The sequence below is a fragment of the Pinus tabuliformis genome, chromosome 5_1 (genome assembly GCF_031772625.1).
Source record: "Pinus tabuliformis cultivar Carrire ecotype Pingquan chromosome 5_1, CPIR1, whole genome shotgun sequence".
In the NCBI taxonomy this organism is placed as follows: domain Eukaryota; kingdom Viridiplantae; phylum Streptophyta; class Pinopsida; order Pinales; family Pinaceae; genus Pinus; species Pinus tabuliformis.
The window spans coordinates 166044944-166070722 of record NC_142305.1 but is presented as its reverse complement, the minus strand read 5'-3'; positions in this window follow the sequence as shown (position 1 = coordinate 166070722).

Sequence of the window (25779 nt, the reverse complement as noted above, 5' to 3'; positions counted from 1 at the left end):
AGATTGGCTTGAAGTCTAGTTATCACTAGGTACCTATAAAACCCTCCGATGTGTGGAAGACTACCTTCAAATCCAAGGAGGGCCTTTTCGAATGGTTGATCATGCCATTCACATTGATGAACGCCCCTGCAACCTGCATGAGAGTAATGGATGACATCTAGAGACCCTTCACCAATGCATTCATGGTGGTGTATCCAGATGACATCTTGATCTTCAGCCAAAGTTGGGAAGAGAACCTCCACCATATTCAATAAGTCCTTCAAACCTTGCACCAACACAAGTTGTATGCTAACTTGGAGAAATGCACCTTTGGGTTAACCCAGGTTCAATATATGGCATACATCATTGATGAGCATGGTGTACATCTGGACCTATACAACATACAAGGCATTCAAGATTCGCCAACCCCAACCACTCTAATGGAACTCTGCATCTTTTTAGGTCTTTCCAATTTCTACCGTAGGTTCATGTTGGGGTTCTATCATATCACTTGGCCTTTAAGTCAAGTCACTAAGGGTGGAGCAAAAGCAAAGTGTTTTTGGTTAGAAACCCAACAACAGGTGTCCTCCAAGTTGAAGAATCACCTATGTTCTACACGAGTGCTCATATTAACATACCTACAACAACCATTTGAGATTGAGATATATGCCTCAGACTATGCTATTGGTGCAGTTCTTACTCCACATGGGCATCTAGTAGCTTACCACAGTGAGACACTTTTAGACTACCCTACTTACGACAAAGAAATGTATTCCATTGTGCAGGTCTGTTGTCAATGGAAGAATTACATTCTGGGGAAGGAAATGGTCATCCACACAAACCATCGACCTCTGTAGTTCATACAGACATAAGAGAAGTTGCAAAATGATCACATTAGAAATGGTCCACCTATTTGCAATAGTTACATTTGAAAATTAAATATAAAAGGGCAACACCAATAATGTGTTGATTGCCTCAGCTAACCATTGGTCATGGCACTAATCATTGTGATTGACTCTTGTGTGCACAAGACATCAAGGTGGCCGCATCTTTACAAGAGTGATCAAGAATTTGACAACATATACTAGACACTCCTGGAAGGGAAGCAAGTTCCAAATTTCCACGTTCAAGATGCACTATTATGCCACTTGGGACACATCTGTATTCCTTCAAGTGATTGTGCCAAGATGATTTGGGAGGCACACTACAGTTAGGTAGTTGGACATTTCAAAGTAGAGAAAATAGTGGTGTTATTGCAGAAGTATTTTTATTAGCTCAAACTTCTTTGGGATCTTGGGAAGTACATTATATCTTGCACCACCTGTGCCATTGCCAAACCAACCATTAAGAATAAAGGCACGAATACTCCTCTACCTACTCGTAGCCAGCCTTGGGAATCTATCTCCATGGATTACATGTCATGCCTTCCTTCTACTAAGCACGACAATGATTTCATTTTCGTGGTTGTTGACTGATTCTCTAAGATGGCCATCATGGTGGCATGCAAGAAAAGCATCACAACAAAGGCCACTGCTAAGCTCTTCTTTGAGTGAGTAAGGGTACACTTTGGGATCCCAAAATCCATTGTCTCAAATCAGGACAGTAGATTCCTGAGTGCATTTTGGTCAAGTCTCTTGTAGATCTTAGATGTAAAGCTTACTAGGTCCACAACTTTCCATTCCCAAACTGATGACCAAACAGAGGTTGTCAACAAGATGATGGTACACATTTTGCACATGTACAAATCAAAGCATCCATGCACGTGGGATTGAAATCTCCTCTATGTCCAACAAAGCTATAACAAAGCTCTTCACAGCTCAACAAGCCATAAGCCCTTTCACGTAGGGACGGTATTTCAACCATTATGGCCCATTGATGTGGCCACACCATTTGCAGCCACACAGGTAGATTCGGCTCACATTCAGTCTGAAGCTGAAAGGCCTAACAACTTCATTGAGCGCATTCAACATATACACCAGCAGATCCATGATATATTGGATAGAGCTAATTCTAAGTACAAGAAGTTCCATGATCAACATCAAGTATCCCACAACTTCTAGGTGGGCGACAAAGTTTGACTACATTTGCAGAAGGAGAGCCTTATTGGACCCCATCACAAGCTTCGTCCACTCTGATATGGGCCATACACCATCACCAAGGTCATTGGTGATAATTCCTTCGATATTAGCATCCCACCATTCTTTGGTTTGGATCCAATGTTCAATGTAGATCACCTTCAGCCATACTTTCCACCATTGATGGACACATCTAACATTACAGAACATCTCACACCAACAGAGCTCAACCCAGACCACATGGAATAGGCCACAACTGATCAGATCATGGAAACACAAATCAAGAACACTCACCAACATAGGATACAACTATATCGAGTTATCAAAGAAGGCCAACTCCTTCACCAGGGCAAGTGGTTCACTAGGGCCGAGGTTCAATATAAATTTCCTCACGTCATGGAGGCTCTCCATGCGATGGGGACCATTTCTTTCTAAGGGGAGAGAAACGATACTGGTGGATATTTGTGGCCACTTGCCTATTCCACCTAGACCCTCAAGTCAGTTTCATTTGTTTCCTTGTTCATTTCAACATTTACTATGTTTATCAGTTTTTTGGGTTGTGAACTTCCAGAGCAGTTTTGACCCCCTAAGCAACGTTTTTTTGGGGTTTGCAATAGACCTGCATATGTACCTGTGGTCCTGCAATGAAACCTATTCTACTCAGAGAGACCTTTCCAACAAGGTATCATATGTGCCAAATGGAGATAATATGACCAAGTTATGACCCCGGTAAGTTAGCTACCCAACTGACCTCAACAGGGCCCACAAACTCTTGCTATTACATCTCATGGGGTTAGGGTTTTCTAATGTTTTCCAATAGTAAATAGGCCCTTGAGTGTCACTGTAACACAATTCAAAGGCATGTAGATGCCACATATTTTCTCGGAGAGAAGCTACCATCGCCCGAGCTATCTTATTGCCATTTTGTTTATAAGCATAGTCCAATATTTTTCTATTTATGAAATGAAGTGTTTTTCTGCTGCATTTATGTGTTTATGATTATATCTAAAAGTTGTTGCATTCTTATTTAAGTTTGGATCAGCTTCCATGTTCAAATCCTCTAAAATAATAGAGATTAATGGACCAACAAAATTTATTGAAAGATGGGGAGACATACTACCAATAGTGTCAACATGGATAAGCTCTTATAATTAACCCATCATACTACAAATCATCCTCTTGCTTCTTGATTTGATGACAATGCTCAACAAAATATTGATTGTTTCTACCAATTGTGCTACCAATTTCTTAATGTAGATGTGAAGTTGATTAATGCTCTCTTGTTTATGCCACATCATTAGAAGAAAATATGGGCTTATTATACTAGCCTATAGGGGAACACAACGCCATAACTAACAACACAAGGATGGACAAGTTTTCTATAATACAAACCTCCAAATAGTGTAGCTAGGGATTGAGTTAGTTAAGATTAGTGAGAGGATGTTGGAATGTGTGAAGATACCCCTATATTGGAGACCCAAATGAATCACATAACTTCTCATTAACCATGACATATGGGATATGTCTTTCACACTAGAGAGATGGGATAAAACAAATTGTTTCATAAATTCCCAAACTAATAGAGCTCCCATGCCTTGTGGAAACCTAAACTTCTAAAATTCATCATCAACCACTAGATGATGCATGGAGAGAGAGCCTCTTATTGGAATGAGGACTAAGGGATATTCTGGAAATATGATACATTGTTAATCTTCATGGTTACTTCAAGCATTAGAACAAATTCTCAAGAAAAAGAGTTAGCAAGAGAGTTTTTGTTTTTTTAGAACCTGAAATGAAATCACCTCAAGGATGGAGACCAATACCATGTAGACTCTTTGGAAAATAGTTTGAAGTTTAGGACTTGGAGGAGAGGAATCAAGTTGCAAATGCCTTATTGTGTATTTGGAGTCCCCAATATTTAATAATAAACATGAATAAATTTACTTTAATTATATGTAAAGCACTAACCATATAGTAAGAGGTGAGGATGATAACATTGTTCAATTAAAAACCATTGTGAGACGATAGTGATTCACAGCAATCATGTCTCTAAGCTAGGTATTGCGGTCGCACAGGAGCCACAACCACCGCCATGAGTGCGCCTGGGGGTGGGTAGCCTTCTCCCACCCCGTCGATCTCATCAGAGGAAGCATTCTAAAGGTTGCTAATGTAGAAAAGGAAGAAACATTTGAACCTAGAAGTCCCGAACTTTATCAAAAATTTGGAGGAAATTCCTAATATCGCCCTACTAGAAGATCACCTGATAAAAATCGCCCTAGCCCTAGCCGACAGAGGGTTGGTAGGACAATTTATGGGATGCTGGCCCTCTACAAAAACAACAGATGACTAGATCCAATGCAACTGGAGACCTCATCTGAAAAACAATGTGATTTGGTATGTTTTCGGAAGAGGGTATTTCATTTTAGAGTTCACCTCCAAAGAATATCGAGATCTAGTATTTGGAAACGGTCTGTATTTCATGGGAAATCAGGGTCTGTATCTTAATAAATGGACCCCCAACTTTGATCCTTCAGTCAATTTCCCTAAAGAGGTCCCAGTCTGGGTTTCGCTCCCCAATCTTCCGATCCATTGTTAGAGCTATCACACCTTGCAAAAGATTGGAAATGGTCTAGGCCATTTCATTGACAAAGTAGATAACAAGGGCCAATATACCTATGCAAGAATCTGTGTGGAAGTCGATCTAGAAGCTGGATTGCCTGAAGTAGTAAAACTTACAGTTGGAGAATGGCATCACTATCAAAAATTGGATTACGTGAAATTGCCTTTCAAATGCAGAACCTGTCACCAACATGGACACTTCCAACGAAATTGCCCAAAAGCTCCAATAGGGGACAAAGTGGAAGAAGAAGGATGGAAAGAGATAAAAAAGGGCAAGGCAATCCCAAAACCAACTGAGAAGAAAAATTCAGGGCCATTGATGAAGCCCTAGCCTAATCAAAAGACCAAAGAAGTTCCAAAAGAAGGTTCTTCCTCTGGGGAAAAGGCAGATGCCATTGAGATCCAAGAGGAACCAGAAGACCCATTGAAGAAAGTGAAAGAAGCTTAGGCAAAAACAAATATTCCCCCATCAAAGGATGATCAAGGGGAAAAAGAAGAAAATGAGGAGCACATCAGTCTTGGCTCCCATTCTCATGGAGAATTAGAAGATGGAGACTCCAAATCAAATATCTCGCAAGCCACTCCTATCAAGTCGGCCAAGGGTCTCAAGTCCAACAAGAAATAGATAGAGGAAAAAACTTATCTCGATGTACTCCAAGGCTCTCAGAAAAATCTCAAAGGAATGATGAATACCAGATCCAGGCGTAAGCATGGTCAGGCTCCAAAAGGAGCCACAACCTCCCAAGCCAGTGAATAATGAAATATGTCTCATAGAATTGTAGATGGTTAGGCAGCAGGTTGAAAGAAGAAGCTCTGAAAGACATTGTGAGGATGTACTTGCCTAAAATCCTTCTCATCTAGGAGACAAAGCTGGAGGAGCTTCCACTCCTCCAACCAAGAAAAGTATTCTAGAACAAAGGCCAAGGGAGAGATGTCAGTGATAGAAGTGCCTCTGGAGGGATTTCCTCCTTCTGGGATAGCTCCAAATATGACTTGATTTATGAAGAATGTTTCCCCCACTGGCTATTCACTAAGCTCCTCCACAAAGAATCTGGCCATCAAGTAAGTATGTTTAATCTATATGCTCTAGTCTTACCAGATGAGAAAAAAAATTGTTGGGACTCACTCAATCCTAAATTTTCTTGCACAATCCAGAAAATATTATTATTGCGGGTGATATGAATGTTACGCTAGCTGCATAAGAGAAAAAAGGGGGCTTGTCGGTCAGGGACCTAGCTAGAAGATGGATTGAAGATCTCATGTTAGGTTGGGATCTAGAGGATATCAAGCCCACATATGGGAAATTCACTTGGTCCAACAAAAGGATAGGCTCCGGCCACATTACTGCTCGTTTGGATAGATTTCTTGTCCAAACCTCCTTCTTGACATGTGGTCTAATCGCCACCTCTAATATCTTGCCGAACTACACCTCTGATCATAAACCCATTTTTCTTGAGCTCTCCTTGGATGGAAATCTTGGCCCCATTCCCTTTAGATTTAGTCCTCTATGGATATATCAAGAAGGTTTCCATGAGGTGGTCCCCGAGGCATGGAAACAGCAAGTTCAAGGATCCCCTTTCTTTGTGTGGGAAGAGAAATTGAGGGGACTTAAAAGAGAGCTCAAGGAGTGGACTAAAAGGTTGAAAATTCCCAATGCCAAAAGAAAGGAGACACATGACAACTTAGCAGTCCATCAATTAACAATGGAGAAATCTGATGTAACTCAAATCCTTCCTCAAAAAGAAGTAGACCTACAAAAATATTTCCATAGAGAAAGTAGGGATGAAGAAGAGTTTTGGAGATAAAAGTCCAGAAATCTTTGGTTACATGCCGGAGACAAAAATACAAGCTACTTCCATAAGCAAGATGAAGCATGCAAGTACTTCAAAATAGTAAATGACATTCACTATCAAAACATTATGGTTAATGATTTTGAAGGCATAAAGAGAGTAACCCACTCCTTCTTCAAAGATCTTTACTTGGACTCGGAAGACCCTCCTATCAATTCTCAAGCCTACCCGATTGATCTAATTCCTCATTGTGTTCAAGATTTTGATAATATTATGCTGACTACTCCGATCAGTATTAATGAGCTTAAAAAAGCTTTGGATTGCATGGAACCGGATAAAGATCTTGGCCCCGATGGGTTCACAGCAAGGTTCTACTTGACTTGCTAGTCTAGAATTAAAAAAGATCTTCTGAGAATGGTCGAGAAATCTCAAACGTGTACCAAGACTGGAGGCAGTACCAACTCGGCCTTCCTTGCCTTGATTTCGAAAGATAAAGGAACCACCGAATTTAGCATATTATAGCTCATCTCTCTGTGTAATACAAGTTATAAGCTAGTTACCAAAATAATAGCCAATTGTCTTAAGAAAATTCTGCCGGTCATCATCCCTGAAAACCAAGGAGGATTCATCAAAGGGAGGAAGATTCTTGACAATATTGTGCTGGTGCAAGAAGCAATTCACTCAAGCTGTCATCAAAAAGAGAAAGGTATGGTGACTAAGCTAGATTTGGCAAATGCCTTTGATAGGGTGAGACATGAATTCCTGTTTTCTGTGATGGAGAAATTTGACTTCTCAAAAGCTCTCATAAATTAGGTTAAAGCCTGCATAGCCTCCCCTTGGATAGTGCCATTGGTTAATGGTCGATCAACGGAATTCTTCCAAGCCTCGAGGGGGCTAAGACAAGGTTACCCATTTTCCCCACTTCTTTATGCCACTCAAACTTCGGTGCTTAGATTCCAGCTAGACTACTGTCAACAGATCCAAACACTTCCAGGCCTTAGGATGGCTCACAATGTTAAAGACATAAATCATGCCGAGTTTGCTGATGATACATTATTTCTTGGAGGAGCTAGCATAAATTCTGCAAGGTCCTTCAAGGAGCTGGACATTTATAGGGAGGTTTCAGGCAACAAGATCAACTATCAAAAAAGCATGATCTATGGCTGGAATTGCTCAATCAAGGAATTGACAGACATAGCAAGGCTATTAGAAATGAAAGGAATCCTGACGTGGGAGTCATTTAAGTATCTTGGGATCCCAATCTTCAAATCAAATCCTAAAGTATCTCACTAGATGCCCCTACTAGACAAGCTAAAACTCAGAATACAAGCTTGGGGAGCCTCATGGTTGAATAATGTTGGGAAGGTAATCTTATAGAAATATGTTCTCATAAGTCTACCTTTATATCATAATTCCATTCTACTTGCCCCTAAAACCTTTATTAGTAAAGTGGATGGTCTTCTAAGAAGATTTCTGTGGGAGGGGGGGCAATAATGAAAGAAGGCTCCATTTAGTAAACCGGGACACTCTTAAGAAGCCATTCTTGGAAGGAGGTCTCCAAATGCATGATTTGGCAACCCAAAATCTTGCTCTAGGCTCCAAGCTCCTTTGGAACATTGTTTTTGGGAATCCTAGTTGGAGCAAGAGAGTTTTGTGGAAAAAATATTTTCATGGGAAGCGCTTGAGGTGTTTGGAGCAACCTCCAAGAATAACCAAAGGATCAGGGGTATTGAAACTCTATCTCACAGCTGTGGAGCATTTCAGTCGCAAGCTATACTAGATCCTAGCTAATGGGAAAAAAATAAGAATTTGGGAAGATTCGATCCTTGGAGATCATCCCTTGAATCAGATGGAAGAACTTGTAAATATCAGAGTTTGGCTTCAAGCCAGCAATGTAAAAACCCTTTGGGACATATCCAATTGGACTGATGATGCAGGAAGTCTTTGGGATGGTTGGAATTTGGGGGAGGTCTCTCAATGGCTCGATGGTGAAGCCACTATGTTGCTGGATTTTATCCAAGGAAAATCTCCTTTAAAGGCCTCTTCTAAGGACAAAAGAGGGTGGGGCTCACTTTCAGGCTCATACTTAGTAGCAGAAAGTTACAAAAGTATGATGGCTATCCCAAATGTTCCCCCGGAGCCAACTCAATGGAAATTTATTTGTCTTTTCCTTCTCTTCCCAAAATTGACTTTTTCTGGACATTGGCACATAAAAGTATCCTCACTAGAGATAACCTGAGAAGGCGTGGAATGGAAGGACCCTCCAGGTGCCCTCTCTATGTTTCGGATGAAGAAACAGCTAATCATCTGTTGTTAAGGTGCCCCTTTGCTCAATAATTTTGGAGGGGTGTCCTGATGTTAGGACCTGACAAAATAGAGCTTCCCGGAAATATTCTAGACCTTCTAAGAAACTGGGCCAAGTTATCCCTATTATTTCTCTCCAAAAAATGCCTTCTCAAGACTGGCTAGACGTGGATTTCCAAATTCACATGCTGGAAACTGTGGTTGGAGAGGAACAACATAATTTTCAAGGAGGAGAGTTGTAATCCTATTAGAATTATCACTAAAATGAAATCTCTATTGGGTGAGGCCTTAGAAGCCAAACCTGCCATAAGAAATGGTATGATTCTAGATAGTGAGGAAGATAAATGGCTAAAAGAGCTAGTTCCAAACCATTAGGATAGACCCATCCCTCCTGCAAAAGCCTTTTCTCATTGGGAAATTCATCTGGAAGAACAGGAATTCATTGAATGGAGATCCGCTCTAGATGATCACTGCCTTTTCTTTGATGGGGCCTCTAAAGGTAACCGAAGAGTGGTGGGTGGCAGTGGAGTTATCATGAGTCCTGGAGGCTCAACTAAGCTACATTTTGCATGGGGTCTGGGCCATGAAACAAACAATAGAGCGGAGGCTCTTGCTCTGTGGCAGGGTCTAAATCTATCTATCAAGAGGAATCTCCTATTGTCATGCGGAAAGAGTCAATTTTGCGGACAAAACCGACCTCCCTAGAAACTAAGGCTTTTCTAGTGACAAAAAGAACAATCAAGCACTATATTTCCCTAAATATGCATTTAAAATAAAAGCGACCAAGTGTTTAAGGCTTACCTTTAGTCCAACGTTGTTTGTAGTGGCCAAGTCTCTTCGATCCAGATGAGCTCCTCTCCTTGAAGCCTGCATACACAAACAAGCAAACGATTACATAGCACCTGGATAACTCATATAATAAAACATATTCATCATAAAGACCAAGGAGTTTATGAAACAAATTATATATAACAACTTGTTGAGAAAAATGAACTTAATTATATTAATTTGAAACAAAAGAAACCTCACAACCAATGCCTTGGTGTTGTGCAGGTCCCTCCCAGGGTCCAACAAGAGTTCTCCTCTACTTTGATCAGCTCACCCACCTCCAAATGAAGCTAAGAAAGGAATGTGATCTCTCCTCTCAAGCTCTATAAGGGAGTCCTAATTTCAGCAGCATCTACCCTTAGGAATGTTCAGCTTTCAACCTCCTTTGCCTCTGGCCCAATGCTGTATTTATAATGCTTTGGAGGAAGTTAAATAGGTCCACCATCAATGGGATAAGTCCCTCTTTCAAAGGGATAGCTCCCCTCTTCATGGGATAAGTTCCTCTTTCATTGGGATGCATGAACCATCTGGAGGCGCCCAATCCACGTCAAACCATCTTCTAGAATGCTCTAGAATCGATCGCAAGTAAGTTTTTTGAAGTAAAACTTGCGCCTTTTGACTCTTGCAAGGGTACGCACCCACCCCTTTACAGACAAAGCGTACAAGTACGTAGGTATTATGTACTTAAGGTGCGTGCCCGCAGGTAAGAGTAAGAGAAAGTGCGGAACCAGAGTTATATTGATTTTTTAAAGGCTTTCTCTCTTTTTGGAGTTTGACATGAGGAGCAGAGGTATAAGACTTGCCAAGGAGGACAGTATGGTTATTGATGGAGCCATACTAACTGCAAATAGTCGTGGTGAAAATTTTTAGTGTAACAGATTGCCCCCTAAAATGTGAGGTCTGTAGTAGATTAGGGTTTTATATCATCTAGGAAGGGTGAAGCACTTTATCATTTCGAGGATTATCTTGTGGAGAGCCCAGTCAGAACCTGCAAATATTCAACAAAAATTACATATATGAGATCATATCATCGCTGAGGTAGGCATTCCCATACTCAGAACAAAAACTTAACTAACAAACTAACTACTGCTCTGATATAGGAATGATTTCGCAATACATCATAATCATAGACACATGTAGACACAGTATGGACGCAGCCATCTGTTTATAATTATTCTACTGTATAATGAATACAAAACTCCTCGCAGCCTGGATGGCGGAAACTAGATCCAGGGTCTTCATTTCTGCTTCCCGAAATAGTACGATTCTATCCATGCGAATAAATGAGTTGATGTCGATCATGGTAGAAACCACTTGATTACCAGTCAATGATGTAAACTGTTAACAAGTGTGAGAGAGACCACCAGTGATGTCAATGGCTCTCAAAGTAACCAGTACAATCCATGAGATGTGAATGAATGTGTTGATTTCGAACATGTCACAGAATCCCTTGATCGAAGGTCATTGATGTAACCTGTCGTCAAAGGCGAGAAACCTACCATTGAGGCATGCAGATCCCAAGGTACTGATGATTTCTAGATCATCTTTCTAGATAATGAACTGAAGTCGATAGAAAGCGATCCGTTTCAGGCAAGCCCACAACACGAAATCATAGATCAAGTTGAAGAAATGTAGCTGTAAGGACTGACTCAAGGATGGTTAAGATGGATGACAGATATTTTGCAGATGAATGGTTTATTTACAAGACTCCTCTTGAACACATAACGACACTATAGATGGTTTGGTGACAATTGTCCCAAAGTTAATACCCAGAAATCGGCTGAAGACTTTCAATGTGGTTTGATCAACTATTAGGCAAAGGATTTCCCAACCCAGGTGAATGAAAAGTGTCGTGTTCAAGAGTGGTGATAAGGTTTTTCCGAGACAAAGTATAACAACTAGGCTCATTTTCCTCTCTTTTCCCCCACCATTTCTGGCAAGTACCTATTTATTTTTTACAAGCTTGAGGAGGATAACATTTGCTTGATTATAAGCTCATCCTTCGGATGAGTCCAACTTAGTTTAGATTCGAACCCTAAGAAGGAGTGGTCCATTCTTGTTTGTAATCGAACAGGTCCTTTACTATGAAATTTTAACAAGTCCAGTATAGGAGAAACTCGGCGATTTTCAATTTTAGAGAGTCTGAAAAACTTAAGAAGACTCCAGGGTTGACCTTTTTCGTAAATTTGTGTCTCCCAAGCCCGAAAAAGTATAAAATAATACTTGAGAGAACCGCTTGATCTTTACGACCAAGGAGTACTTTCATGATTAGTGTCTCTGATCTGAAATGTAGAAAGCGATGAAGGACACGTCGTTTTATTTCCAATATCGAATTTGAAACGACAAAAATCCAGCAATCTTTTCATGTTTTTACAGTCGGAAAAGAGCTGTAAGTGGACCGTCTTTTTAGTTCCGTTTTAACGAGTTTAAAAATAAAAACTCGGCAATATTTTCATATTTTGAGAGTCTGAAAAGGGTTTAAAAGAGAACTCCAAGGATTCATTTTTTCCTAAGTTTTAACGAGTTCGAAAAAATGACAAAAATGTACTCATGGTTTTTAGTTTTTCGTAAGTTTTAATGAGTTCAAAAAAATGATAAAAATGTACTCATATGGCCGACTTTCAATTTAATTTACGAGTAGGAAAAGACGGAAAGAACTCGGCATTTTCATTTGTTTTACGAGAATGAAAGATAGCAAAATAATCTCGGTATTTTCATGAGTTTAACGAGTCTTGAAAATAACTGAAATTGACTCGAAATAGGTTTCATTTTTACAAAAGCTTGAAACAGAGAAAAACTATGCTTCAAAGTAGTTTCATTTTTACGCAAGCTTGAAACAGAGAGAAAACTGTGCTTGATGCCCCCTAAGCATAACTGCTAGAGCGCATGAGTCATGGAGGCTCAACTAAGCTACATTTTGCATGGGGTCTCGGCCATGAAACAAACAATAGAGCCAAGGCTCTTGCTCTGCGGCAGGTTCTAAATCTATCTATCAAGAGGAATCTCCTATCCATCTCAGTCTTTGGAGACTCTAGACTAATTATCTAGGCTATCAACTCTCAAAAGAACCCATCTCAGGTACAATTAGCCTCCACACTAAAATAAATCAGGCTAGTATTACCCAAGTTTCACAAAATCTCCTTCTTTCATATTCTGAGGAAGTTAAACTCACAGGCATACTTGGAAGCCAATCTAGGCTCTCTCCAGAGCAGGAGATCACTGTTAGTAAATGATATTGAATCGAACGGTAACATTCCATAATTCTGGAGATGACTGGGCCTCTATTCCTCTAAGAAATCCTCTACCTCAAATTACTCTCCATTACCCAGAGCTTTGGGACCAGACCAAAATGAGCTGGTAGCTGTTAGGAGACTCAGACTCATCTACAAGGAAAAAATCAGAATGCAACCACATCATTTTCGCTCTTTGCTCTGTGTTGGAATTCATTACTGCATCATTCTACAATCAGTTGGGTAGGTACTAGGGGGTTCACAAGGGCCACATCAAGGCTAGTTTAGATAGCTATTATAGACATTTTTGGGCACTACAACCCCAAGCATAAATGTCCAGAAACTAAGGGCTCCTAAGTCCCTAAAGGTGTTGTTCCAACCCCTAAAAGAAAAAGGTCAACTGATTACAGCTCCTCCCAGAAGTTCTCCATGAAAAAACACACAAAACTGGTCAAAACTGGACCATTTCACCTGCTCCATAGGCAAAGTGCGTTGCATCCCACCTAAATACACACAGTAGGTGCGTTGGGCGAGAAGGGACAAATGGCAGTGTCAATTCGCGAGGTGGAGAAGCATGGAATCTTCCAGAAACTTCTCCTGTGACACTTGCCTCTGTGAATTCGACCAGGGATGAGTAAGAGATCATAAATCTCCAAGTGGAATCAAGAACTATCAGAGGGAAGACACTAATCAAATCACAAGCTGACTCATCTCCCTTGCAGACATCTATATATGGATCCCTCATCCCAGAGATCCAGAGGCTGTAATTTTGCATCTTGTAAGGAATTGTTGTTGGTTTCTTGAGGCAACATCATAATGTTGGGTGATCTAAGCTTTTCATGAGGTGAAGAAGGGCTCACTTGCTGAGAGGATGATGCTGGGTCAGAACAATTGGTTGTAACTCTCTTGGCTCTTTCTTGATTATCAATAAAGCTATTCAAGTTTTCCTCCATACTCTTGTGTGATTTATGTTTTATGCATTTGTATGGTCAATTTACATCTGATCCTAGATTGTTTATGACAATAGATCCATGTTCTCGTATAGTGTTATGCTGATTTGATTCTACAGGTACTCTGTGAAGCTGGGTATATAAGAAAGCAAGTAGCAAAGGACTATCAGAAGAGAGAGGAATCGAGCAAGGAACCAAGCACCAGACAGAGGTTGGTCTCCTTAATTCTTCTCTCATCTATCTTTCATAAAGGAAAACGAAAGTAGTTTTACTTTTTTTGTTTCTAAGGTAGCTACCACCCTTAGTGGGATTAGCAGTTCTGCATAGAAACTTTTCCCTGTAACAAAATGGCGACTCCGCTGGGGAGAAAATAGATTGATTTTTTATCTACATTTGTTTACTTTATAAACTTACAGATGGAGCCTGAAGTCAAGCCAGCTAGCCTTCGAACTGCATTTGCTATGCAAGTGCAAAGTAGATCAATGATGCTTCATTCAATCTCCGAGTTTTGTTTATGAATTAAAAAATTGATTTACAAGCTTTCTAATTGCCCTCGTGGTGGCTCTATTAACCTCCTTAGATCTACCCCTGTGATTGATTTACTGATTATCACTTGCTCGGCCAAAATCCCTGAACTGAACTGTAAACTGTGACCCGGAACCTAATCAAAGTCTCGTCCCTGGTCCAACACACTGTCTATTCTATGAATCTAAAATTCAGCACACTTCCCGAGTGTAGTAGGTGCGTTGCATTTCAGTTTCACTGTGTTACAGGTGGGCTGATTAGAGTAGGCATTGTTCCTAAATTTTGGTTTCTGTGTTCACTCTTTTCAGATCTATTCAAGAGTTTTGCTGCCTATAGTCAGTACACCTCTGTTTGAAACCCCTTTCCTTGCTGTTGTTCTGCCTCCATTGTGCAAGGAACTGTAAATGTTTTTATGTATTTTTTGAGGCATTTTCAGTTCTCCTTTACAAAGAAGTAACGTAATTGTACTATCGTTCCTTGATTTGAAAGTGTCGCAAGTGTAGTTTTCAGTCATAGAAGAGAATCTGATTGTTCTTGATAGTCGATTACCCTATTACTATTGTATTCGATCTGAATTAGTAATTTTTCTATTGTCCAAAACAAGTTTTCATTTCCAAATCGAAAAGTGTTGTCATTGTCTTCATTTTTATTTTGAAAAGAAACTTGTTAGTAATTGTCGCTTTGAAAAATAATTCAGATTTGCACATTAGCTTTCTTTTTATCATTCACATATTAAGAAGGCTGAAAACAAATACTTGCATGTGGATTTTCATTTAGACTGTTTGATTGGTTTGATTTAGGACAGTGCATATAGTGTGTGCTCTATGCTCTTTGCTAAAAGAATACTGTCTCTCTTTCCTTAGTAGCTAGGATTTTCATTGCACGAAGAAGATAAAACGACTGTTTATCATCTTAGATTGCATTTTAGGAATTGTACATCTACATCACGCGGTGAACTTGAAAGGCAAATTTCTTAAGCAAGATCAACTATAAAATAAATTTAATGAATCTAACAACGCTTTGGAACCTAACGCACAACATCTAGAAGTCTAGGCTAGAGACGTATTCTGGCGTCGTAAAGCCTGGTAACTATTGTTTTCACTGTTGGTCAGGTGATTCCTCCACTTTGAGATGATAAGTGCCTGTACGAACTTGTGCTCCCACGTACCGTTGAGTATATTTTGGGAGACCACAATAGGCTTAATCCTTTATCCATAGGAAGCCGCGTCTGCCGCCCTATCGATCGCAATGCACTGAAAAAAGCATTCGGGAAGATTAACTGTCGTACAGTAAAAAGTATTCTGCAGTTTTTCGATTGGTTTGGTAATCCCTCTGTCTAGATTTCCAGAGCAGGCCCTTTCATTCCTTTTCAGACCCCTTAACAGAAAAGGTCCATCTGAGCACTTGTCACTTCAGGCTCATTAAAAATCGAAGGCGACTAGAGTCATCTTTTGTTTTTTCTCGACTCTTAAAAATTGAAAAAACAAGTTCTGTCAAAGCATCTAAAATTCATCTAATTCGGAAACATACTTCCCCTTTATTTTAGTTTATCGAGTAATCCGCAATCGTGGAAGAAAGTCAATTGAAACCCTATCGTTCGCGGAGGCTTACGAGTCAACCGTCTTTGTCTCCGGAATCGAAACTATTACGGACAAAGAGAACTCGTTTAACCGGTTCCAAATCCCCTGGTAAAGTTAGAACAAGTGTTCCAACACCATCGGAGACTCCGGTTACTCCAAACATTTCTGGTATCCCTGCCTTTACAGAAGAAGTTCAGCAGCCACCGAAGGAGAGTAGCTCTGATCCTAGTTTGAAGGTAAACACTTGTGTTACTGAACCAGATTCATCTACAACCAGTTCAGAGAGTGTTATTACCCAAATATCTATTGCTGTAGATTCCATACCTTCTTCAGCACCAGAAATATTTTACGGACCTGACGGTCTACCTCTTCCACTTGGTCTGATTGCTATAGAAGAGATTGTGGAGGATCCTACATCTAGTACTCCATCGCAATTTGGAGTCGGGATCACTCTGTATCCTTCTTCATTAGAAATTAGTCTACTGCCAACGGAAGCTCCTGTAGAATCGCTAGGTAATCTTTTGGATAGACTAGAAATGTTTGAACAACCATCGACATCTAGGACTGTGTTGTCCGACATAGCGACGGCAGAACTTCCTGCTGTCACTCCAACAATGTTCGTCTGTATACCATCTGTCCCAACTAGCTCTCAATCGCTAGAAGGGGCCCACTCAGGGACTATTTTGACAGTATGGTCCGTTCCTGTTTGTTCATCCAAAATAGCATCCAGAAACTCTTATGTTGAAACTCAGCAACTTGATCCTTCAAGGTGTCAATTTGGGCAGTCTAGTCCCCAAGGGCAAACCATTCCTTTAAGTACCAGATTATCGCCGTATGGGGGGCATTATACCCTTTCATTGTCTCCTTCGGGAGGACAACCATACGGGAGTTCACAACAAAATTCAGGTTATGCTGGAATTACATCTAGCGGTTGGGTGCCGATAGTGCCTCAACAACCAAGAGTTGTATATTCAATGCAACAATGTTTACCTATGTCAAATATACCAACTACGCCAGCTATTGTGACAGTGTCACAAGTACAAGCGCTGCCTGTTGTATGCCTGTTATAGACATTTTTGTGCCTTGCAGCATGTAGCATGAAATGTCCATAATCTAAGGGATCCAAAGTCCCTAAACATGTTGTTCCTACCCCTAAAGGAACAAGGCAAACCAACCACAGCAATTCACAGAAGTTCTCCCCCTGAAACTGCTCAAAAACAAGTCAATTCAGGATCATGTCAACTGCTCCACTGAGCATCTGCGCTGAATGTCAACTGCTACACTGGCTACCTGCGTTGAATGTCAACTCCAACACTAGCTACCTGCGCTGAGCGAGTTTGGACAAGTGGCAGGCTCATTCCTCAATGTGTCAATGCTGAGGAAGCTTCCAAAATGACACTTGCCTCAGGCAATTCGACTGGTGATGAGTAAGAGGTTCCAAATCTCCAAGTGGAAGCAAGAACCTCCAAGTGGACTCAAGAATTGAGAGAGGGAGAGGACACTAGTCAGATCTCAAGCTGACTCATCCTCTCTCCAAAATAACTATATATAGATCTCTCCTCCATGAGATCTAGAGGCTAGAATTTTGTTATTGCAAAGAATTGCTGTTGGTTTGAGACTGGAATCATTGGGTGCTTAATGCTTTGAAGGGAGCTGAAGAAGGAATTCCATTCTGCTGGGAAGGAGATGCTGGATTAGAGCCCTCTGGGTTGTATCTCTTCCTAAACCTTGTTATCAATCAATAAAGCTATCTTGGTTTTCTCCTATATACTGGTGTATTTGTATGATTGCATTAGTGTATTTGATTTATTTCTAATCCTGAATCATTTATGAATATGAATATCTGCCTTTGTGTTGTGTTCTTCTCTTGTCGCAAGTAGCTGTTCTCTTGTCGCAGGTAGTTGTTCTCTTGTGATCTCGTGGGAATCAAGTAGCTGTTCTCTTGAGCAAGCGAGGAGGCAAGTAGTTGTGAACACCCAAAGAGAAGAGGATCTAGATCGAGGGACAAACGAAAGACAATGGTAAGTCTATCGATCTCCCCTCTTTCACATTTCATAAAGGAAGAAACCAGAATAGTTGTATCTATTTGTTGCTAAGGCACTGTCACACCTTAGGTGGATAGGATCGTCCTGCATAGGCAGTTTTCCCCACAATAAATTGGCGACTCCACTGGGGAGATCTGTTTTAGTCATTTTATTTGTGTTTACATCATTGTTTGTTTCATAGACTCAACAACAAAAATCGAACTGCTTCTACAAAGTTGACTGTTGCTGCCTTGATCCTTCACTGGATTTTGTCTATGATCTGAATAATGGACTCACGAATGACTTGATGATCCTTTGTGATAGTCTTTAGTACCCTCTCAAAGCATCCCTTTGATTATACCTTGCTTGTGTTTCTGATTTGGCCTGAAACTGTTGATTTTTTAGCATTTTATGACCCGGAACCCAAGAGAAACGAGAGTTTCTCCTTCAGTGCAACTGCTGTGAAGGCAGTCTGCATTTCAACGCAGGTCCCATGAAGGCTACCTGCGTTGAATGTCAAACTCACAGTGTTGATCTTGCGCTGAACCAGTTTGGCCTTGTGCAGCTGGGGTTCTCTGCTGTCTGTTGCCCTGTTTTGATCTCTGTTTTTGCAGCCTTTAACCAGCATAGGTACCAGTCTGATAACCCCTTTTCTTTGCTTGAATTCCGCCTCCTTTTGTACAAAAAGACTGTAAGTGTTTTTATGTGTTTGTGGCGTCATTTACAGTTTTCCTTTGCATGAGTAAAATAATCATCCTGTAGCCCTTGATTCAGATCTGATTGATTGTGATCTTAGGAGAGAGTTCATTGGCTGTTTACAGTTGATTATACATTTGCTTTTGCTTATTGGTTTGAGTTTGTCTCTTTTAAGTTTTGAAACAAGTATTCATTTCAAAAATCGCAAAGTGATTGTAATCTCTTCTACCCTTGTTGATTTCGAAAAAAGTAAACTTGTTTATATCTGTCATTTAAAATCAAATTCAAAGTTGTACAAAAAGCTTTCTTTGTAGGCATTAATACTAAGAAAGCGGAAAACAAACACCTGCATTGTGCATTTGCATTTTGATAACTTTGCATGTTTGATTTAGGAAGAGTGCATTAGAGTGTGCTGATTGCTCTTTGAGAAAAGATAGAGTCTTTATTTTCCCTTAGTAGCTAGGATTTTCAAAGTTGAAAAGATTATAAAGCTTGCTTATCATCTTAGACTGCATTTAGGAATTGTACCATACATCTCATGGTGATCCTGAAAGGCAAACTTCTAAAAATATCAACTTAAAATAAACTGAATGAACTTAAAAACGCTTTGCAACATAACGCACAACATAGAGGTCTAGGCTAGAGACGTGTTCCGGCGTCGTTAAGCCTAGTGACTGTCGATCTCGTGGAAGGTGGGTGATTCCTCCTGAGGGACGATAGCACTAGTACGGATTGTGCTCCCACGTACCGTCGTGTATATATTGGGAGACCCCTATAGGCATATATCTTTTATCCTTAGGAAGCCGTGTCAGCCGCCCTACTGATCGCAATGCAGTGAACATAGCATTCACGAAGATCGACCGCCCGTACCTTAAAAAGTATTCTGCGGTTTTGCGAAAAGTTTGGCACACCCTCTGCCTAGATCTCCAGAGTAGTTTCTTTTGGCCTTTTTCAGACTCTATAACAGAAAAAGTCCATCTGAGCATTTTTCACTTCAGGCTCGTTAAAACATCGAAGGAGACTAGAGTCATCTTTAGCTTTTTCTCGACTCTTTAAAAGTGAAAAAGCAAGTTGTGTCTAAAGCGTCTAATAAAATTCATTCAGTTCGGAAACACACTTTCCCCTTTTGTATTTTAGCTGATTGAGTAATCCGCAATCGTGGAAGAAAGTCAATTGAAACCCCGTCGTTCGCGGAGGCTTGCGATTCAACCGTCTTTGTCTCCGGAATCGAAAATAGTACGGACAAAGCGAACTCGTTTAACCGGTTCGAAATCTCCTATCAAAGTTAGAACAAGTGTTCCGACAACAGCTGAGATTCTGGTTACTCCAAACATTTCTAGAAACCCTGCCTCTATTGAAGAAGTTCAACAGCCACAGAGGGACAGTAACATTGATCTTAGTCTGAGAACAAGTACTTGCGTTACTGAACCGGTTCCATCTGTAACCGGTCCAGAGAGTATTGTTCCTCAAACAACTGTCGCTGTCGAAACAACCCCTTCTTTGGCACCAGAAATATTTTACGGACCTGACGGTCTTCCTCTTCCACCTAGTTTGATTGCGATAGAGGAAATTGTAGAGGATCCGCAAGCAAGTACTCCAACCCATTTTGGAGTAGGGGTCACTCTTTTTCCTTCTACATCAGAAGTTAGTCCATCGCCAGTGGAAGTTCCTGTAGAATCGGTAGGCAATTTATTGGATAGAATTAAAATGTCTGAGCAACCGTCAACATCTAGGACTGTGTCGAACGACACGGCGACAGCAGAACTACCTGCCGTCACTCCGACAATGTTTTCCGGTGTACCATTTGTCCCAACTAGCTCGCAAACGCTAGAAGGAGTCCACCCAGGGACTATTTCGACAGTGTGGTCTGTTCCAGTTTGTTCCTCCGGAATAATATCCGGTAATTCTTATGTTGAAACTCGACAGATTGATCCCTATGGAGGTCAATTTGGGCCATCCAGTCCCCAAGGGCAAATAATCCCTTTGAGTTCCGGATTTCTACCGTATGGGGGGCAGTATGCCCTTTCATTACCCCCTCCGGGAGGATATCCATACGGCAGTTCTCAACAGTATTAAGGTTATACTGGAGTTATGACAAGTGGTTGGGTACCTATGCTACGCCAACAACCAAGAGTTGTGTATTCTATGCAACAGTGTGTACCTGTGTCGAACATCCCGACAACGCCAGCTATTGTAACAGTGTCGCAAGTTCAAACGATGCCTGTTGTGTGTCAACCTCAGATTTCTCAGGTTGTAATGCAACAACCCCTTGACCCTGTGACACAACCACAATCACCAACTGGTGGGGTGACACAGGTCCAAACGGGTACAATTACCCCACATCTTGGTCCTACGGTTAGTATAGCGCAGCAGAACATGGCCTCACAACCGTGGCTAGTGCAATACCAACAACCACAATTCCAGCAAGTGTACCAAGGTTCTGAGCAGCAGATCTTTGCGAACAGTGGACAACCGTATATTCAAAACGGTAAAAACCAACCACTTTACAGTGGTCAAGTCCACCAACCGTATCAGTCATACCAACATCAATTACATTATGCTGGTATGCAAAGGCCTACTGCTCAGGCGATTCCATCGTATCCTGGGTACGCCTCACCTAACCTGAATCAACAGTTACCATTCGTGGCAACTTTAGAATTACCGGATTTACACCGATTAACGAACGATCCAATTGCTTACACCCCTTGGTGGCCAGCGATTCCTCACAAACTTCCATCGGACATTCCTAAATTCAATGGAAATCCAGGCGAAGACCCGTCGAATCACGTGATGACTTTTCATCTGTGGTGTTCGTCGAACACCCTGAACGATGATTCGATAAGGCTTCGCCTTTTTCAGAGGACATTGACAGGTCCAGCGGCTAAATGGTATATTGAATTACCTAGAGCCTCTTTCGACAATTTCAGTTCCCTAGCCACGACTTTCTTAACCCATTTTCAATTACCAATAAGGTATGAAACTGGAACAGAAATCTTAACCAACTTCAAGCAGACAACGACTACTCATATATCCGATCATATACATGAGTGGCATCGTCGTCGCAGGATGGTGAAGACATACGTTCCCGATCAGCTATTAGCTGAATGGTTTATAAAGTCGTTACTTCCTGTGATAACGGAAGATGTGGCAAAGGGGGGAGTCGTAACGGAGGAGCAAGTTATTGCTCGTGCACAGTATCTAGACTTAGTATATACTCAGTCTGGCACGCTCTACGACAAAATACCTGACGCCCCTAGACCGGAATTTTCAATTCCTCCTCCTCCCAAATCAAATAGTGACTCTCATGCCGGCGATGGTGTGATTGGCACTGCAAACGCAAAGTCGACAAAGGCTTCGTCTAAGAAAGCCCGTAAGACTTCAGATCAGAATGCAAAAGAAGAAATTCTTGCTTCGGAAGTAAATGTCGTATCAGCAGATAAAGGCAAAGAACCCAATCAACCAGGAAGCAAGAAGAAGCAAAACAAAGGGAAGAAGAAGAAACAGGGTGAGTCATCCCCTGAGAAAACTTCTTCAAACCCTTCTAGAAATAGGAAATATCCTTGTCAGATATGCGATGAGGAGGATCATCGGACAACAAATTGTCCGTTAAGAGCTGAGCTTAAGAAATTCTTTAAGAGTTCTAAAACCTCAGCTGTGTTGACTGATCCGTTTCCAAATCCAGGTCAAAATATGGTTGATAATGGAAATGCTTCCCCGTCGCAAGTGCTAATGTTATCGATCTCCAAGCAACAAAATGATGCTTTGATTTCGACAAGGAACAAAGATTACGGGAATCCACCGCTGTCGAACGACAAAGGTAAAGATCAACCGAGTAGTTCGACAACAACTTCGACAGAAGTTGTACCACCCATCATTCCTGAATTAACAATAAAACCGCTGAAGGGAGTAGTACACAAGTCGACATTTAATCCTCGCGCCAGGGCGGCGCAGCATTATTACATAGTGGAAGATTTGGCCCAATCGCCATCCGCTATGTCGACTCTTGAGGTACTACAAAATTGCCCATCCCAAAGGCAGGCTTTGTTATCGGCTATTGGTGGGGTTGATCCTAAGGATTCCAATCTTGTATCCTTTGACCACAAAGGATATGATCCTCAGTTACCAGCTCAACTAGCTTTCCTTATTCAAGTGAAAGCCCTCAACAAAACTGTTCACAGAACAATTATTGACGAGGGGGCAACTACATGTATCATGTCGATGAGTTGCTGGAAAACTCTCGGATCTCCAACCTTGTTGCGATCTTCGACGACACTAAAAGCATTCGACGGAAGGACGTACACCCCGTACGGTATCCTAAATAACTTGAAGGTTGAACTAGGAGGAAAAACAGTGGAAATTGATGTTGAAGTCATCGATGGAAATCTTGACTATAACATCCTACTGGGAAGACCATGGATATATGCCATGGCAGCTGTAGTGTCGACTTATTTTAGGAAGATCGCCTTCCCTTTTCAAGGAGGGATTACGGTCGTCGACCAACAGAACTTCCTCCCTAATGGTTCACAAGTTACAGGAAGCATTCCCATGATCCATGGAAGCAACCATTCGCTTCAAGATATCGGAGTAGGCCTACTGAAAGACCCCACATTGATGGGAACTTTCGCGCTTCCACCTCCTATCTACATAGGAAATATAGCGTTGGTAGCAACCTGCAACATGATATCTTCCACGAAGGTCGCAGAAGAAAATATCGACATGGATCATGCCATGGTTTTGCCCCCAAGCCCAATAGAAATATTGTAGCAATCAATGTTTCGGGCATGGGAGGCGAACCCAAATCAACGCTCGTCAAGCGTTTGGGTAGATAGGTCTAAAGAATATGGTACCCCATTGGATCCTTGGTCGAAAGTACATGGGAATGACGAAGGAATCTTACAATCAATGTTGATTGAGGGGACACCATGGAATGAGCACCACCATCGTTCCCTTCTTCCAGAATATGAAGAAGATACTCAACATGACCTCTATCACCCTTCAGTCTTTGAATTCCTATCAAATACTGTAAATACGGTGGATTCCGAGCAAAACTTATCCAATATTGAAGAGACTATAGCCATAAATATCTCGACTAAACCAAATGTTGTAGAGAATATTTATGTCGGCAAAGGTTGTTCCCCTTCAGAACTAGAAATATATAACGCTCTTTTTTGCGAGTTCAGAGATGTCTTTGCTTGGTCATACGATGAAATGCCAGGCATTGACTCGAGTATTGTTGAACATGAAATCAAGATGTATCCTAATGTCAAACCAGTAAGACAACGGCTTCGGCAGGTGCACCCCAAGAAAGCCGCTGCCATTAAGGCGGAAGTTGAAAAGCTTCTCCATGTTGGTTTCATCTACCGGTTCCTCTCACCGATTGGGTATCGAATATCGTCCCTGTTATGAAGAAACAAGGGACGATTAGAGTGTGTGTCGACTATAGGGATGTAAACCAAGCTTGTCCAAAGGACAACTACCCTACACCCTTCATCGACCAGATAATTGATGAATGCGCCGGATGTGAAATATTTTCATTTATGGATGGATTTTCCGGGTATAATCAAATAAATATCCGCCCACAGGACCAGTCAAAGACTGCATTTATTTGTCCGTGGGGCACATTCGCTTATCAAAAATTACCCTTTGGTTTAAAGAACGCAGGGGTGACGTTTCAGAGGGCAATGAATTATGCCTTCCATGACATCAAGAACATCGTTCAACCATATCTCGACGACCTTCCGGCTCATTCGCGAAAGCGGATTGATCATCGGCAACATTTAAGAGCGATATTTCTACGTTGCCGACACTACAAGATAAGAGTCAATCCGCACAAATGTGTGTTTTGCGTCGGTTCTAGTCGTTTACTTGGCTTTGTAGTCTCTAAGGATGGGATTCGTCTCGACCCTTGCAAGGTTCAGGCAATCATTAATTTGCCTCCACCTTCAAATTTGCTTCAGATTCAGAAACTCCAAGGGAAAGCAAACTTTCTGAGGAGGTTCATTCCAAATTACGTAGAACTTGCTAAAGGTTACACTCGTCTTTTGAAAAAGGATGTACCTTTTGTCTGGGATCAGGTGGCGCAAGCTTCCTTTGATGCTCTGAAAGATTCTCTAGTAAAAGCATCATTAATGTATGCCCCAGACTATCAAAGAGATTTTAACCTGTATCTGGCTGCAGCGGATACGACCATTGCGATGGTTTTAGTTCAAGAAGTCGATGGAATTGAACATCCTATATATTATCTAAGTAAAAACTTGAATGATACAGAAAGTATATATTCTTATGTGGAAAAACTAGCGCTTGCAGCTGTTCAAGCGATTCAAAGATTTCGACATTATGTCCTCTTTCGGAAAACTACCATTTTATCAGATTGCAACCCCATGACTTATATACTATCGCGACAGTTGCTGGGGGGAAAATATTCAAAATGGATAGCAATCCCTCAAGAGTTTGATCTGGAATTTGTAAAATCCAAATCAAAGAAAGCTCTAGTTTTCGCGGAATTATTGTGTGACCTCCCATCGTCGTCCAACGATGAAACATCCGAAGAATCAATCGTGGATGAGAATTTGTTTCTGATATCTACAAGCAATGAGTGGTATGGAGATATCATAATTTATCTCCAAACCCAAAAGTTCAGGCCTAACACCTCTCACTCTGAACAGAAACATATACGATACCAAGCTAGAGACTACATGATCGTCGGTGATACACTTTACCGTCGTGGTATTGATACAGTTCTGAGGAGGTGCCTTACCCATGAGGAGGCCGAAAAAGCCCTGAATGAGTGTCATTCAGGCGCGTGTGGGGGGCATCAATCTGGATATGCAACAGCACAAAAAATCTTACGAGCAGGATACTTCTGGCCAACCATGTTCAAAGATTGCATAATCGCAGTCAGAAGTTGCCATGCTTGTCAAATTTTTGATAGCAAAACTAGAAGACCACACGCACCTTTACAGCCAATAGTTGCTGTTGGGCCTCTCGCCAAATGGGGCATCGATTTCATGCAATGTAACCCCACCTCGACCGGGGGGCATGGGTATATTATAGTTGCCGTTGACTATTTTACCAAATGGGCTGAGGCGATGCCTACATTGGATAATACTGGTGAAACAGCTGCCCTTTTCTTTTTTAATCATGTAGTCGCCAGGTTCGGCATACGACAAGCTATAGTTA